The sequence below is a fragment of the Papio anubis genome, chromosome 8 (genome assembly GCF_008728515.1).
Source record: "Papio anubis isolate 15944 chromosome 8, Panubis1.0, whole genome shotgun sequence".
Classification (NCBI taxonomy): domain Eukaryota; kingdom Metazoa; phylum Chordata; class Mammalia; order Primates; family Cercopithecidae; genus Papio; species Papio anubis.
The window spans coordinates 97,383,677-97,398,496 of record NC_044983.1 but is presented as its reverse complement, the minus strand read 5'-3'; the positions used below and the strand labels follow the sequence as shown (position 1 = coordinate 97,398,496).

General features: G+C 38.3%; 1 protein-coding gene across 4 annotated transcripts in view; it reads left to right on the top strand.

Annotated features, from left to right (window-relative positions):
* The window catches only part of NCALD (neurocalcin delta), a 433,033-nt gene that overhangs the window by 108,261 nt on the left and 309,952 nt on the right, over positions 1–14,820 (top strand). For all 4 annotated transcript variants that reach the window (XM_031650082.1, XM_031650081.1, XM_017962203.3 and 1 more), the window contains exon 2: positions 1,502–1,554. The gene's annotated coding sequence lies outside the window, so the exon portion shown is untranslated. The remainder of the gene's footprint in view (positions 1–1,501; positions 1,555–14,820) is intronic.

The window sequence follows — 14,820 nt, the reverse complement described above, 5'->3', positions numbered from 1 at the left end:
CCTAAGAAAGTTCTCTGTATCAAAAAACTGTGTCCTTAAAAAATGATATTTTAATAGGACAAAAAAGTAGTTAGGGAGAAGAGTCTCTGCTGGGAGTTCACTGTCATTTACTGGGCTAGCGGAAGGTCAGAAAGTATCTCTTCCTCCATGGTGGAGGCACCTGGTGCCAGGGCTTGGCTAGAGGCTGTGGGCTCATTGACCTTCATGCATCTCAGCTTGGTGCCCTGTTAATGCTGTGGTTCTGAATGTGAATACCTAAGCCAATTTATTTCAGTTATATCTTTATATTTTCCTTTTATATGGGCATCATAAAATCCAAAAAAAAAGTCTAATAGAGCTCTTTTAGTATGTATAAAATAAAAATTTTAAGTCTTAGCATTGTATCACACTATAATGTGCCACCATTTCTTTCTTTATAATTGGTATATAAAATAGTATTGTTTCTACAATCAGTGAGTCCTAATTAATGAAATATGGTAGGAAGCTTATTAAATTATCAATATGAATCAAAAGATGAATTGGAAAGCTAAGGACTGAGGATGTCTCTATTAATTCTTTTGCTCAATAAATATTTATTAAACATCTTCTGTAAGACCAGTCCTGGTCTAGGCATTGAGGATCCAGCTGTGAAAGACACAGACATGATCTGTGGACTCACAAGGAAGACAAGAAATACTGAATATGTATTTGTATATATGATGTTACAAAAGAAAAAGTGCAGTGTTCTTTGGGAGTGTTAATAAATGAACTTAAGATGGTCAAGTACAGCAGATGACTTGATTGGAGGAGCAACACTTAAGTGGAGAATGGAAGGACAAGTAGGAGTTAGTCAGGTGGAGGTGAGTGGGGAAGGAGGAAAGTTAGTCCTGGCCAAGGGAGCAGCGTGTATGAACGCTGGGAGCTGGCAAGAGGTGAGGTGGAACTGAAGGAAGTGTGAAGTAGCTGGAGCTCAGGCAATGGTACAGAGATGAGAGATGAGACTACAGAAGTAGGCAGATGTTAAATGATGAAGTACCTTAGATGTCATGGCAAGGAGTTTGGCTTTTATCCACAGGGCAAGAGAAAGTTGTGGAAGGGGTTCCAGGAGAAGAGTGTTATGCTTAAATTTTAGAATGATCACTCTGACTACTGTGCAAAACTAAAGTGCTATATATCACAGTCAGATGAAGCAAGCATGGTAGTAGTCATACTTGCTTGATTAGTGGGATGGAAGTGGGATGAGAGGACAATAGCAAATGATACAAGGAAATCTTGGAGCAAGGAATAATCCCCATCACTGATTGCATTCTGCAGATATTATATTCTGATTTTAGAAACAATCAGAACCAATGTAGAACCAATGATAAAGAAAGAAATAGTGGCATATTAAAGTGTGATACAATGCTAAGACTTAAAATTTGTGTTTTATATATATTAACAGAACTCTATTAGGTGTATTTAGACTTTTTAATTATTCTTCCTAGTTCCTGATAAGCTAAGACAATAATTTTATTTTTGACAGAGTGATTTCTTCTGACTTGAGCCTGCAGTGTGCTGTGAGAGATCCAACACCAGGTAAGTACAGAACAAGTTTTTCTTAGGTTTGTAAACCACACTTTTCTCCCAAGATTCCCTAAGACATACATAAACCTAACATTCTATGTAATCCTCATATTAGCCTTTTGAGTCTTATTTCCATCTTATACATGAGGAAATTGAGGCACTGGTAACTTGACATGCATAAAAATGTTCATCACAGCATACATTATGATAGTAAAATAATACAAAATGAAAAGGAGAGAATGTAAATATCCAATAGTAGGTAAATTGTATTAAATTAATTATGGTACATTCATTTGATGGAAGTATTTTAAAAATATTCATTATCACCTTAAGATGTTCTCTTCTATTCCCAGTTTGCTAAAAGTCTCTATTATAAATATACGTTGAATTTTATTAAATGCTATTCTATATCCACTGAGATGATCAAATGATGTTTATGCTTTCATTTGTTAATTTTAGTTTACATTAATGGATTTTCTAATGTTAAGCTACCTTGCATTGCTGAGATAAAACCAACTTTGTAATGATGTGTTATCTTTTCTATACTTAGCTAGGTACAATTTGCTAAGTTTTAGTCATAAATGAGATTGACTAAAATCTTTCTGTGATTTTCCTTGTCAGGAATAGTTTTCAAAATACTGAAATTACTTGCTATTTAAATGTGTACTGGAACTTGACAGTAAAACAGTTTGGGCCAGATGTTTTCTTTGAGGAAAGAAATTTTACTAACTGATTTATTTTCTGATTTATTTAGGTTTTCTATTTCTTCTTGAGTCAGTTTTGTTATGGTTTCAGTTACATATACATATTTCTGTTGAATACATATACAGGAGGGGAATTTCTGGATCATAAGGCAGGTATATGTTCAGCTTTAGTAGATACTATCAAACTGTTTTCAAAAATGGTTGCATCAATTAAAAAATTTATGCTATAATCAGAATCAGGAGTGTATGGGGGTTCTAATTAGTCCACATATTTTCCAAAACAAGGTGTTTTCTGTTTTTTTTTGTTTTTGTTTTTTTTTAGTTAAGCTCTTCTGGTGGGTGTGTAATAGCATCATATTGTTTAAATTTGCATTTCCCTATAGACTAATGAGGTGGGGCACCATTTCATATATTAATTGGCCATTTGGGTATCTTGTTTTGTGAGAAGCCCCTTCGGGTCTTAAAAATGTGAAAACATTGGGTTGTTTTAAAAATTAAATTGTCTTTCTCATTGAGTTATAGGCATTTTTAATAATATATATTTTAGATATATCCTTGGTAGGATATATGTGTTACAAATATCGTCTCTTTTTCTGTGGTTTTTTACTCATTTTTATGAATAAAAGTTCATTATTTTATGAATTTCATATATTATTTTACCTTTACGTTTCAATCTATAATATGTCTGGAATTGATTTCATTGTACATGGTGTGAAGTACAAGGTCAAGATTAATTTTTTTCCATGTGAAGATCCAGTTGACCAAGCCCCATTCTTTTGCCATAGCACTATAGGTCTATTTTGGTTAGGGTTACTGAGGTATGATTAACACATGGAAAATTCATTCTCTTAAAATATATGGTTTGATACATTTTGAAAAATGTATGTAATCATTGTTTTACCTCACAATCAAGAGGTAGAATGTATCAAACACTTGAAAATGTACACCTTTGTAGTAAATCTACTCCCTCTACCTGTAGCCCTTGACAACCACAATCTGGATTTGGCTCTCTGCTTTCTCTTTTTTCCAGAATATATAAATGGCATCATATAGTATGCAGCCTTTGTTTCAGATTTTTTCACTTGGAGTATTTTTTTTTTTGTTGAGATTCATCCATGCTGTTATAAGTGACAGTGGTTTGTTCCTTTTTATTGTTGAATAGAAGAATTCCATTGTGTGGTATACCTCAAGTTTATCCATTAACCAAATGATGAAGATTTGGGTTGTTTACAGTATTTAGCTACTAGGAATAAAGCTGCTACAAACATTCATGAACAGGCCTTTGTGTGGACGTATGTTTTCCTTTCTCTTGGGTAAATTACTAGGAGTGGGATTATTGTATCATATGGAAAGCATAGCAAATATATGTTAAACATTATTTAAAAAAATCCCCCAAACTGTTTCCAAAAGGACTGTGCCACTTTACATTGCAATCAGCAATATATGAAAGTTTTAGTTGCTCCATAGCTTCTCTAGCACTTGGTATTATCACTCTTTGTAATTTTAGCAATTTGAGTGTATAGTGTTATCTCATCATAGCTTTAATTTTCATTTCCCTAATGATATTGAACACCTTTTCATGTGCTACTTTGCCATCTGCATATCTTCTTTGATAAAGTGTCTGTTCAAATCATTCACCCATTTAAAAAATATTTGTCTTAATGATATGTAGCTAATTAGAATATATTCTGGATACAAATGCTTTATTAAATATGTGCTTTGCAAATACTTTTTCTCAGTGTCTAGTTTGTTTCTTTAAAAGTCCTAAAAGTATCATCCAAAGAGTAGAAAGTTTTACATTTTGGTGAATTTCAGTTTATCAATTTTTAAAGGTGGAAGAGTAGTTTTTTGTTTTTTGTTTTTTGTTTTTTTCCTTCTTGAGACAGTCTTGCTCTGTCACCTATGCTGGAGTGTAGTGGCGCTATCTTGGCTCACTGCAACCTCCACCTCCCAGGTTCAAGCAATTCTCCTACATCAGTCTCCCAAGTAGCTGGGATTACAGGTGCCCACCACCACACCCAGCTAATTTTTGCATTTTTAGTAGAGACGGGATTTCACCATGTTTGCCAGGCTGGTCTCAAACACCTGACCTCCGGTGATCCACCCGCCTCAGATTCCCGAAGTGTTGGGATTACAGGTGTGAGCCACTGCACCCAGCCTGGAAGAGTAGTTTTAAGTACTATCTAGGAAATCTTTGCTAAAATGAAGGATGCAAAGATTTTCTTATTTTTTCTAGAAATTTTAAAGCTTAAGCTTTATATTTAGTTATATGATCCATTTTGAGGTAATTTTTTATGTCTTTTGTGAGGTAAGGGTCAAGAATAACTTTTTATATGGATGTCTAAATTTTCCAGCATCACATATTGAAAAAGCTACTCTTTCCCCATTTTAATTACTTTGACACCTCTATCTTTCTCTCCCCTCTTTGGTACTCTAATTATATGCATATTAGACCATTTTATACTGTTTACAGCTCTTGCATCATCTTTTTGTTAAAAATATTCTCTTTTGATTTCAACTTGGATAAAGTTTCTATTAATGTATCTTTAAGTTTGTTTATTTTCTATACTTTCCCTCCCTCATCTAAGATCCTTTATCTTTTCTTGCATTTTATCCTCCTTTTTTATGAAAGCCTTTAACATATTAATCATAGCTATTTTAAAGTCTCTGATTGTTCTAAAATCCAGGCCATCTCTCTTTCTAGCTATGTTGATTGCTTTATTTTGACAATGAGTTGAGGGCTTTTTGTTTTTGCTTTTTTGAGTGTCTTGTAATTTTGATTGCATGTTGGAAAGTGTTTGTAGAACAGCAGTAGATAATAAAGTAAATAATATTGCTACTCAGAATTGGGCATACTTTTTCTTCTGTAAGATTGTTGATATGAAGGGTTGAGTCAATCTTGTTAGTAGTTAACAACAAAATTGGTAATTAGTATCGAGTTTGGGTGGAGTTGAATTTGTGATTGCCGTAGTTACCTTCAGCATAACAGACTCCAAAGTTCTCCAATGGTGGACTGCAGTGACCTTATGCAGTGGCATGCCAGAGTGTTTTTCTACATGTCTAAGCTCCATCCTTAGTTTTCAGCAGACTCTTCACCCTTGCTCCACAAAGGGGACCTCTCTCTCCATGTTTGTGCTCTTCTGCTAGCAGTAGATTGCTCTTGTTCATTGTACTAGGCAGAGCTGTGGTGGTGGTGGTGAGTTCTCAGTTCAACTGGGCCAGCCTCAGTCTTAGGTAGGCCTTATGTTTCTGGGCCTTGGGACTGGGGCTTTGTTAGTGTTCCTGCTTCTCGTCAAGGCAGCCAACCTTTGCCTTGTATCTGTGGAGTGTTTTGTGTGGGAGAGAGTTTCCTGCCCCTCCCTCACTGGTAACAGACCTCTTGTTTGTGTCAGCACAGGATCCTGGACCTGCAAGTTTCTTGTCCTTCCCTTAGGGCAGATGGCAGACTTTTGCTTGTACCCCTTTCCAAGAATCGGTGGATTTTTGCTTGGACCTTGGGGCTAGGAAGGTGTTTTGGTCCTCTATCAGTTGTTGAAAGCTTTTGCTTAATATGAAATAAAGTTTGGGAAGTAGATGGAGTTACTTGCCTCTGCCCTACTAAAAGGAGAACTCCCCAGTTTCCAGCCCCACCCTTCTTCTTTTTAATGAGTGTTCATTGCAGAACCCTAGGAAAAAGCTTGAGAGAGAGCTGGGGCTCATCTCATGTTTCTGAGGCTCCCAGGGATACTGTCATACTTGCCCACACTTGCCCTTTAGAAATTCATTAACATTTTAGCTGTTTTCTTATTCCTGCTTTCATGATGGCTGCCTCTTTCTACTGTGCCCTGCCAAAGGGGACAGTTTGTGTGACCCCTTTCTCCTTGGAAGGGCATGCCACTCTTGGTAAACTTAGTTCACTTGGTTGCCTTGTGTCCTTAGCTCTCTAATGGGTTCAATACAAATATGATTTAGTTGATTATGAAGCTTTTCTTGTTGTTAGGATGAGAGTGATGTTCTCTGTGGTTTTCTGTATCTTACATGGATGTAGAACTGTGTTGCAACTTTTTAAGAGTCACTGGCTTAAAGGAAAATTTTGGTTGTAAATACAATTGCCAGTCAAAAATGAATGGAAACTGAATCAAAAGAAGGCAATAAAACCACAATCTAAAACTTAATAGGAAAACTGAGAGGACTTAAATTTTATTCTTTTATTAGGTTGGCTGTGTTTGGCATTTTTCTTTGTTCCTTTGCAGAAATATATGACTACAATGGCAGGAATATTGCAATAGAATAGCTTTATTCTGAGGTCTTGGGTAAGGGAGAGAGGAAGATTGGCTTCTCCTTGCCATAAATATCTTCAAGACAGGGTGATGAAATGGGAGAAAAATGAAAAAAATACAAAAACGAGACAGTAGAATGGGCATTCTGGAGAAGTTTGCAGCTTCTCAGAAGAGGGGTGTACAGTTAAAGATCTTAAAGAAGGACTACTAATGTCTATGGGTCGAGAAGTGCATCAGTCTAATTCCACAACTTATTGATTTCCTAGCCATCTTGGGAGCATCACTTCAACTTTCAACTTGGTTATATTAACCGTCTACACCCTTGGTATTCCAGGGGTGGTCCAGGCGCCAGCAGCATCTGCACCCACTGAGATCCTGTTAGAAATGGAGAATCACAGGTCCTATCTCAGACCTGATGAATCAGGATCTGCATTTCAACAAGATCCCTGAGTGTTCTTGTGTACTAGAATGTCTCGAATGTACTAGATGCGGTGTTTTACGTAATCATGGTTTCTGTGTTTTTTGTAGTCGACTGTATTTAATGAGATTAAAACCTTTCAAAGTCAAAATATTGTGAAGGTAACTCTACTGTAAGGATAACCTGGTGGGGTGGGGGGTACAGTGCACAGAATTAAGACATTTTAAATGCATTTTCTAGTTAAATTATCAATTTAATTGAACAATTATCATTGATATGCTTATTTAAAACTTATTACTTAAAAAATTTTTTTTTGAGCTCTGTGCTCCTAGCATTTAAAAACTCTTTCTTGTAGCAGGGATTTTTCTGGTGCTTTCTCTCATAAAGAGATTTCCTTTTAGACCTATTGCTATGATGGGATCATTTGTATACCCCCCAGGATTCATATGTTGAAAGCCAACCCCCAAAGAGATGGTTTTAAGAGGTGAGAGTCTTTGGGAGGTGATTAGATCATGAAAGTGGGGCCCTCATAAATGGAATTCATACCCTAATAAAAGAAACCTATGGGAATTTTGCCCCTTCCATCATGTAAGGACATAGCAGGAAGGCACCATCTATAAATCAGGAATAGGACCCTCACCAGATTCCGAATCTGCTGGCACTTTGATCTGAGACTTCCCAGCCTCCAGAACTGTGAGCAGTAAGTGTTGCATATAAGCCATGCAGTCTATGGTATTTTATTATAGCAGCCCAAATGGACAGAGACCCACATGAAGCCTGCTTCCTAGGGCAAATCTGCCCTCTCCATATTGGTCTCAGCTTAAGAAACACGTTCCTGCATGAAGTTGCTATTGATGCTTCAAACACCTGGCTCACAGGGTCGTAGCGAGGACCCATTCCTCTGACAAGGTTCTTGCCAAGAGCTCTCAACTTCTTAATCTTCCCAACTTTGAGTATCTTGTTATTCAGTGAAGGGAGTGTGCTGCCAAAATTCTAGTTTTCTCAACTCTTGATAAAGGTTAATTTTACATTTCTCCAAATTCTTAAGCTGTTCTCTTTCTTTTAATTCCATAGAAAATGCTAGCCATGATTTCTGGATTAAAGCACCTGCTCTCCTTTTGTCTTTCCTTTTGTTTTTGGACTCAGGTATTTTAAGCTCATTCCTTTCCCCACTTAGTGAGAGACATGAAGTCAAAACATTCTGGCAACATCATTAATTCTTTTTTTTAACATATCTTGTTCAATTTGGGACCATTACATATGTGTTCCAAGCAGGTAGCCAGAGAAGGGCACCAGGTCATGCCTCCCAGTGGAGTCAGCCCAGGTAAAGAGTTCTGGTTGTCCTGGCCAGTGAATTCTGGCATAATCTCAACAGTCACCCTTAGCTGCAAAGGAGGCTGAGAAATGTATCTTTAAGTTGGGCATATTCTTTCTGCAAAAGCAATTGGAGCTAGGCTTGTTATGGATGGAGAACTAAATGTAGACATCAGACCAACAGGGAGCTAAAGATTAGCGGTAGGACCAGTGCTGCTGTATTGGAGAATGAGCTTAAATTATAAACAGATTCATCTATAATGACACCTCCTATTACTTCGATTGCTGAAATCTTCTTTCATGGAAAAGAAAAATACATGCTGCTGAGACTAGAAATAGAGAGAAGGGGAGGTACCTAGCCCACCATGCACTTACCCACTCTCAGGCTCAGCAATTCAATTCACTCCCTTGAGGGAGCATGGAGGGATGTAGTGAGGTGGAAGAATCACCTTCTAGTAGTTTCAAGAAGATAAACATTTTGTTTTATGTGCCCAGGTAGTAGGAATGTTGAGATGGAGAGAATGATGCTTCTTCTAGTACTTATATATGTATGCGTGTGAGGGTATATATTTATGTGTGTGTGTGTGAGTGTACGTGTGTATATATAAACATATCTGATTGTTATATATTATTACATATTGTGCCAACTGTATTATATTAGTTGCTTTATATGTTTACTCAACTCCTACTACTAATGACCTTGCAATGTGGTGATCTGCTATGGGAGCTGAGAAAAGGGAAAATTCATGTGTGTTTTGTAGTCGTGAAGCCCTTTTAAAGGAGATGGGATGAACTGCTTATAGATCTTAGAGAATGGGTAGACTTGTTTCAGGTAAAGAGGAAGGGTGACTCAGGGTAAATAAACAGCAAGGACCACAGCCACTAGGCCTTCAGCTGTTTCAGAAGCTCACTGCATGATTCATCATTAAATCCCTCTGCGTTTCTTCTCAAGACACAAACAAACAAGCAAATGCAGATGACTGGGCAGTAGCTTCTGTGATTACACATCCTGCTACTCCCCGCACTAGAGGAGTGTTTGAGGCAGGCACTGTTGGTGTATAGCAGGCTCTGGCCTCTCCTTATGTCCTTGTCGTCTTTGACTCCTGATGTAATCCTGATTTGGAAACTCTTAGCAACTAGCCCGGCTCCCTACCCGAGGCTCAGCCCAGGAGTTGGAATTGACAGCTAATTGTCGCCACTGATTGCTTTGCTGACAGTGCTCTGTCGCTATTTTGGTTTTTCTTGAGAGTTCCTTAATTAGAGAAAATGACATCGTGTGCTGTCCAATCAGTTGCTTGTTGGATATTATTACATTTGTAGGAGAATCAGGCGACGTTCGGGCTTGTTCCTGCCAAGCTGGTATGAGGTTCATGACCTGCAGCACAGTTTGCCTGGCAGAGTAGTGGTCCCCACACAGCTGAGACCAGTTTGCCACTGACTTAAGGGAAAAGCATTCTGCATTCCCAGTGTGGACTCAAAGTACCCAGGACTCCTTCGGGGCAATGTCCCATTGAAACTTTACACCTCACAGTGGCCATTGCCTCATAAGAATGTTGACTTTCTTCTCCCTGAAATGAGATATTTCAGGATTGTTTTGATATTTGCCTTTCTGACTAACATGGAAAGACCCTTTTGTTTTTCCATGGGAGAGATACAAATATGAACTGAAGATGAATTTCCATTTGATGAAACTTTAAATGTGGTTTCTCATACAGTATAGTAAGATCTCAATACACTGCTTTAACTAACAGGAAGGATGATCTTAAATTAGAAAATATTTTGAGTTATAAAATAAGTTTGAAGAGTTTTACAATTCTGAAATCCACAGAATAATTTTTACAAGCTGATTTTTAGGTAGCAGTCCCTTCTGAGGCTATGTTTTTGAATTATTTTGGAATAGCACATACCTACTTTATGTGTTTATTCAAATGAGCACTGACCTTTCTAGTTCCTTATTTCTAGCATTAATTCATTGCATCAAATATTTATTGAGCCTTCAAGGGTACCCTTGGGCTTAACAAAGAAGTATGGGACACAGTTTCTGTCCTCAAGAAACTTACATCCTAACTGGGAAATTAACATTCTCAAGTGAGACCCCGTGACTTCCGCGAGGGGATTTATAAGGTTGTGTAGCTTTTTTCCTGGAGTTATCAGTGTTGGAACAGAAAGTAAAGAATGCAGGATTGATCCAGGCTTGAAAAGATAATTGGAGAAGAATATTGAGGATCTATGGAGAGTTCATAACATTCTCAGATTGGGCACAGAAGGAAGGAGATGAAGATGTATCTGTGTCTGTGTTGGGGGAGTAGGGGTTGACCATAAAGATGGAGAAAGTGGTTAATGGGTATGGTGGATGGGTAGAAGTCAAAGAGGACTCCATGAGGTCAAGAAAGAAATGAAGAGTAAGTAAAGGTCAAGAGAGATCAAACAATGTCTCTTGTCCATGTTTCCTGTGGGTCTGTCTTTGCCTCCTCAACTACATGGTAAAAAAGGGACCAGACATGACATTTCTCTTGTGCATCCTTCCCTGAAGAAATTCACAGCTAATTCATGGGATTTATGAAGACCATTTGGTTGAAATTATCAAGTTTCTTGTACATACATAGAAATGATTGAGATGCTCATGGGTTCGTGTGTATAGTGACCTCCAAAGCGTTTCCTGATGTAATCTTATATGGTATAAACACACCCACACACACAATGAAGAAGAGAAAGTCCCCATCACCTGATAATTGTTCATTACTTTCAAGTAAAGGAAAATTATTATCTCTAGGGAGACGTCAGAGAGACCCCCATGCTGGAGGTAATTTTGCCTTACCAGGAAAGCCAAAGTTGCTGTTCTTTCCCACAGGCCGACAGTTTTTTTACTCTTCCTGGTTTTTCAGGCTAAGTGTATTTGAAGGCCCAAATGAACAACTTAAACTTCTTTCTGTTCCTGTTACTGTTTTCCTGCTCAACACTCAACTTTTTCTCATGTTTATATTTAACCAGTGTAATCCTCATGAAAGACTTTTACAGTTGAAGTCACAGCGAAAGCTAGAGAATAAAATTTTAATTAAAAAACCAAATTTAAAAAGCTCAGACTTTATGATGTCATAATTACTATAGATTCTTGGATATTTTATAATTGCTAATCCCTGGGCACCACACCTGTTGGGGGTAGCAACTATTTGGGGCCAGTGGCAAGGGCAGTAAAAGAATTTACCAAGACAGTTGTAGGTAAAGAAAGGCAGATTTATTAGAGAAAGTATGCAAATACACTGCAAGGATGCAGTGGGTAGCACAGCAGAGAAAGGGCTGTCTGCAAAGAGGCAAGGGTTGGAGGGAAGTTTTATAACATCTTGCTGGAGGGTGCTACATGTTTGTGATTAGCTATATCTCAGAACAATTGGTCATTGCTCTCCCCACAGTAGGGCCCTCCCCAACCTGAAGCTCCTCCCCAACCTGGGGCCCCTACCTCATTGTTGCTTACTTATCTTATCAGGACTCCTCACCACCCACTGTAAGTCCCTTGATATAGTGTCTTCTATTCGTCTTGGCTACCCAAGTGCTTCCCAGTACTGGGGGACACAGTGGGGCCTGTGCCCTGAAGTGAATGTGTCTAATGTCCAGCTCAAACATACCAGCAGTGCCTACTGTAAGAGCTTTTTTTTCTGAGGTAGCATTTTAAAATTCCTTAAGCTGTATCCCAAACATGAAAGAGTTGACCCGAATCATGTGGTTACCATGGCATCTAAAGAGAGCCCTTAGAAGCTCATCGATTTCTCCAGACAGAAAGATGGTAAACTGCTCCAAAAGAACATTTTCTACCTTGCAGGCTGAGAATAAACACTATATTTATCTGAAACAGCAAATCTGATCTTCAAAACTTCTCTCAAGCATAATCTTTTATGAGATATTTGCTGAAAATTGCTCACCGGTTTATATGCTCCAGCACTGACTTGTAGTAGCTTTTCTTTCATCTCTGACCTGGAAGCTTCTTTTCAAATCAAATAGAAATATGAAGGACCCCAGCTAAGAAATCTCTTCCAATTTCAGAGAAGGGTTGAACTAACCTGAGCTTTCCTCCTTATTTGGGGAGACGGAAGCAAAAACAGGTCTGCCCTGAATAAAATGCAGGTCCACTTTGTGCACAGGCAACCTCTCCCCTTCTGACACAGTTCTTTGATGTTACTCTAATTCTCATTAATTGCTAACTCTAAGGCAACAGAGCTTAAATCTTCGAAAGGATTGCTTTTTATACAATCTTATTGTCTGAAATTTGTGCTTAATAGAGAGGTAATTGGACCACCAGCTTTTTGCCTGAGAGTTAGTAGGCAGGGACTGTCTAAGTCATTGATTTCTATTGCTTGACATTTCTATAACACTTGGCATATTCCCATTGTTATTTGAGCCACAATGGAGTAACAGTGCCGTGAGGCAGAGAGACAGATGTTTTTAAAAAATTACCCCTCTCCACTTTTTTATGTTTTTGAATTAGAGGACTGAAGGTATAGGAGAGACAAAACTTTTCCTCTTCCCTTTTAGGGCGCGTGCACGCGTGCGTGCGTGTGTGTGTGTGTGTGTGTGTGTGTGGAGGGGGCCACGGGGAGGGGGTGGTAGCTGGGCTTGGGAATTCAGGTAAACAGGAGAAACCCAAATCTATTTAATACAAGTTTTATGTGACCTGAGGGCCCTTACAAGGAAATGAAGACCCAAAGAAGCAGTTAGAATCAGTTACTTCTACTCTGAATTGGACAAAGACTAGTAAATTGTGTAACGGTGTCAAGGCAAAGGGACTTGGTCGGGGGTAGTTAATTGGGTGGAGAAGCAACTAGGAAAATAAGGGTGAGTTTATCAAGGTTTGTTTGTACAGATTTCTACTGGCCTCAACTTCTTTTCCTTGATGTTAAGAATGTTGCTTTCCTTTTGGTATAAGGAGGACATTTTTTTTCACATGGGAGTTTTATCTCCTGCTTTTAAGAAACAGAAGGAAGGTCAGAGTGATCTTGCATGTGCTTTTTTTTTTTTTTTTAACTGCCTTTAATTCAGAATTGTCAATATGCCAGAGCAGCATATTTTGGAGTGGCACATTCTTAATTACTTTAGAGTTTGTGCCTTTTTAAAAATCGGTTCTTAACCCGTGGCAGACCTGGAACTAGAACCTATTCCTGTCCCTAAGGGTTGTTCAGTCATGATGGACCAAGTATGAGGATGGGAACGGAGAGCTCACAGATTGTTTAAGAATTGTCTGCTTGCTTGTCTGTCTCCTTGATTTGACTTTCAGTTCCTTGAAGGTGGAGGTTCTTTTATTTATTATCAGATCCTCAATGACTAGAATAATAGCCAGCACATAATAGGTGCTCAGTTAACATTGCTAAGAAACGAGTAATAATGTCAACATTTTCACTTCTGTCTATCCTACCTCTTACACATGCCAAAGGCATAGGAAATGTTGAATGGAAGAATTATGTCTACAATAAATAGGCAAAAATATGGACACAGAGGGAGAATCATAGGTTGCTGATTTGCCAAAACCTTTGGGTGAAGGACACTGAATGGCTGTAGAAAAGCACAAAAGAAATTGAAAATCCAGCTCCTGCCTTCGGGGAGCTCAAAGTGTACTCAGAGAAACAGAACACCCACCATGAAAACGATGAGGAAAGTCGGTTGGCCCTGCCTTCTTGGAAACTCAAAGTTTGGGGGAGGGTGTGGACATGCACTACAAAAAACCTTAATCTCAGAGGGAGGAGGAAGTAGAAGAACTCTAGTGTCATTGTCTTTGTTTGGTTCTATAATTACCTGCACCTACATACAAGTGTTTTTATGGATGAAAATAAATTCAGCAACTGGTCGAGGGATGAATCATTCTAATTAACTGGAATAGAAGGTGAACCTTGATAAAGCTTCATTTGGCATTTTTCTTTAAATAGTCAAGTAATCATGCTGTAGTTTAGCATCAGTAAGCAATTGTTTCCATCCTTATCCCTACCAAAGCTAATATTTTCCAAGTCCTTTAGAGCTGTACGTTTCAAGGTTCAGTCCTCAAGCCACATGCTTATGTATCAACTGATGAAATTCTGATTCAGGGCACCTGAGAATCTGCTTCTTTTCCCCTTAGTAAACATTTTATCTTGGAATAATTTTATATTTACAGAAATATTGCAAATGTTGCAATAAAATGTTGCAAATATAGTACAAAGAGTTCCTGTATTTCCTTCAACCAGATTTTTCTGTTAACTTCTTATAGACCAAAATAATTTGTCAAAGTTAATAAACATTGGTATAGTAATGCGAACTAAGCTACAGACTATTCAGATTTCACCAATTTTTCCACTACTGCCCTTTTTTCCTGTTTAATCCAGGCTATCACATTACATTTAGTCCTCGTATCTGCTTAGTCTCCTTTGATCTATGATAGTTTTTTAGTCTTTCCTTGAGCCTGCATTTTTAATAAGCTCTCCAGGTGGTTCTCAGATAGTAGAAGTGAACACCATTGCTCTTCCAAAGCCAGGGCACACCTCACAGGTGCTGAGAGGGGACCTTCCCTGGCCTGAGCGGTGCCTTGTACTCTTCATCCCAAGTCGTGCCTGAATCACTGGGG